This window comes from Cucurbita pepo, unplaced genomic scaffold (assembly GCF_057944985.1).
Source record: "Cucurbita pepo subsp. pepo isolate OVF unplaced genomic scaffold, ASM5794498v1 scafford_32, whole genome shotgun sequence".
Lineage (NCBI taxonomy): Eukaryota > Viridiplantae > Streptophyta > Magnoliopsida > Cucurbitales > Cucurbitaceae > Cucurbita > Cucurbita pepo.
The window spans coordinates 90001-92500 of NW_028257937.1; positions in this window are offsets into that span (position 1 = coordinate 90001).

Consider the following 2500-nt stretch of genomic DNA (forward strand, 5'->3'; position numbering starts at 1 on the left):
AGTACACGTATAAAGCCTTGAAGGTTAGCCCCTACAACAATTCATCACACCTAACATCCGTGGAAAGTAAGAACGTGTATAAAACCTTGGACTATAAAAATATCATCAAACCCAATACCCGTGAAAAGTGAATGTTCATTTTTAATGCTTGTATTGTTGTGACTTTTTTTTTTTTTGGGGGAACTAAGAAAAGAGTGACACCCGTAAAAATTTAACTATTTTTTTTTTCTTTTGGTTGTCTAAAACAATAAAATGAAGAGTTTTGATACTAGAGCAAGTACATTACACTAAGACACCCACCAGGACCTTGTTTTTACAATCATCATCCATTAATTGTGAAAGTACATGTGGAGTGGTTGGTTTGTTGTAATTTTTTTTCTGGGAGCTAAGCAACATGAAAGAAAGAATGATTCCCACAAAATTTCAGATTTTTTTTACAACTCTAACTATTTTTTCTAATTTCTTATTATTTAATATTTAAAAATTCATTAAAAAAAAATTGGTTGGTTGAAAAACTATGAAACTTGATTTCTAGATCCATTACAATGTCCAATCCATGAATCAATCGAGTTCATGGAAAAAAATATTATAAAACTTGAGATATTTGACCGTATGACCGTTCAGAAAAATCGTATCTAGGCCTGGCAGACCAAAAATGCCTCAAAATGTACTATATAGGGGGGTGACTAGTCTGCATGGGCTGGGCACGGGGGTACCCCCTATATCTTCCGCCACCCCCACGCCCCAAGCACTATGCGCCGCACATGGGCATATGCTTGGGCCGTACGGGTGGTGGTCGGAGGTCGAGGGCGTTTGACGACGGTGGTGCGGTGGCGGAACGCGCACGGTGGGGCAGTGTCGGAACGTTCCCTCGCGCTCGCCCGCCCCGCCATGCCCCACCCGCGTGCGCCCCGCCCTGCCCCACCCCCGCCCTGCCCCGCCAGCGCGCGCGCGCGTGCGCGCCCCACGCCCCGCACAGCCCTCGTTCTCCCGCGCGCGCGCCCCGTCCCGCCCCGCCCGCGTGCTTCTGCGCGCGCGCGCCCCGCCCCGCCCAGCCCTCGTTCTCCCGCGCGCGCGCGCCCCGTCCCGCCCCGCCCGCGTGCTTCTGCGCGCGCGCGCCCCGCCCCGCCCAGCCCTCGTTCTCCCGCGCGCGCGCGCCCCGTCCCCCCCCGCCCGCGTGCTTCTGCGCGCGCGCGCCCCGCCCCGCCCAGCCCTCGTTCTCCCGCGCGCGCGCGCCCCGTCCCGCCCCGCCCGCGTGCTTCTGCGCGCGCGCGCCCCGCCCCGCCAGCGTCTCCCGCGCGCGCGCGCCCCGCCCCGCCCGCGTTCTTCTGCGCGCGCGCGCCCCGCCCCGCCCCGCGTGCTGCTGCGTGCACGCCCGCGCCCCATCCATCACCCATTAATTGTGAAAGTACTTGTGGAGTGGTCGGTTTGTTGTAATTTTTTTTCTGGGAGCTAAGAAACATGAAAGAATGATTCCCAAAAAAATTCAGATTTTTTTGACAAATCTAGCTATTTTTTTTAATTTCTTATTATTTAATTTTTAAAAATTCATTAAAAAAAATTGGTTGGTTGAAAAATTATGAAACTTGATTTCTAGATCCATTACAATGTCCAATCCATGAATCAATCGAGTTCATGGAAAAAAACACTCTAAAACTTGAGATATTTGACCGTATGACGGCTCAGAAAAATCGTATCTAGGCCTGGCAGACCAAAAATGCCTCAAAATGTACTATATAGGGGGGTGACTAGTCTGCATGGGCTGGGCACGGGGGTACCCCTATATCTTCCACCACCCACACGCCCCAAGCACTATGCGCCGCACATGGGCATATGCTTGGGGCGTGGGAGTGGTGGTCGGCGGACGAGGGCGGTTGACGGCGGCGGTGCGGTGGCGAAACTTGCACGGTCAGGCAGTGTCGGGTGCGCCTTTGGGCATGTGACATGAGCCTTGTTGAGAATGAAATGTTGCGATGTTGCCTTCTAACTTGGGCTGGCTTGAGGATGGTTGATGGTTGGTACGATGATGAAACATGCAAGGTGGGGTGGAGCCGGGTGCCTTCGGGCGTGCGGCATGAACCTCGTTGAGTGTGTGACGTTGTGGTGATGCCTCGCCAGCCTTGGGCCAGCCCTATGTTTTGAAGGCGGGTGGTGCCAGAACATGTTTGGCTGGTTGGAATCGGGTGCCTTTGGGTGTGCGACATGAGCCTTGTTGAGCACGGAATGTTACGATGTTGCCTTCTAACTGGGATTCTCTGGTGTGAGGACTGTGGATGGCTGCTGGTACGATGATGAAACATGCAAGGTGGGGTGGAGCCGGGTGCCTTCGGGCGTGCGGCATGAACCTCGTTGAGTGTGGGACGTTGTTGTGGTATGCCTCCCTTCCTTGGGCCAGCCCTATGTTTTGAAGGTTGCGTGGTGGGCAGAACATGCTTGGTGGGGTGGTGTCAAATGACTTTGGGCGTGCGACATGAGACTCGTTGAGCATGGAATGTAGCCT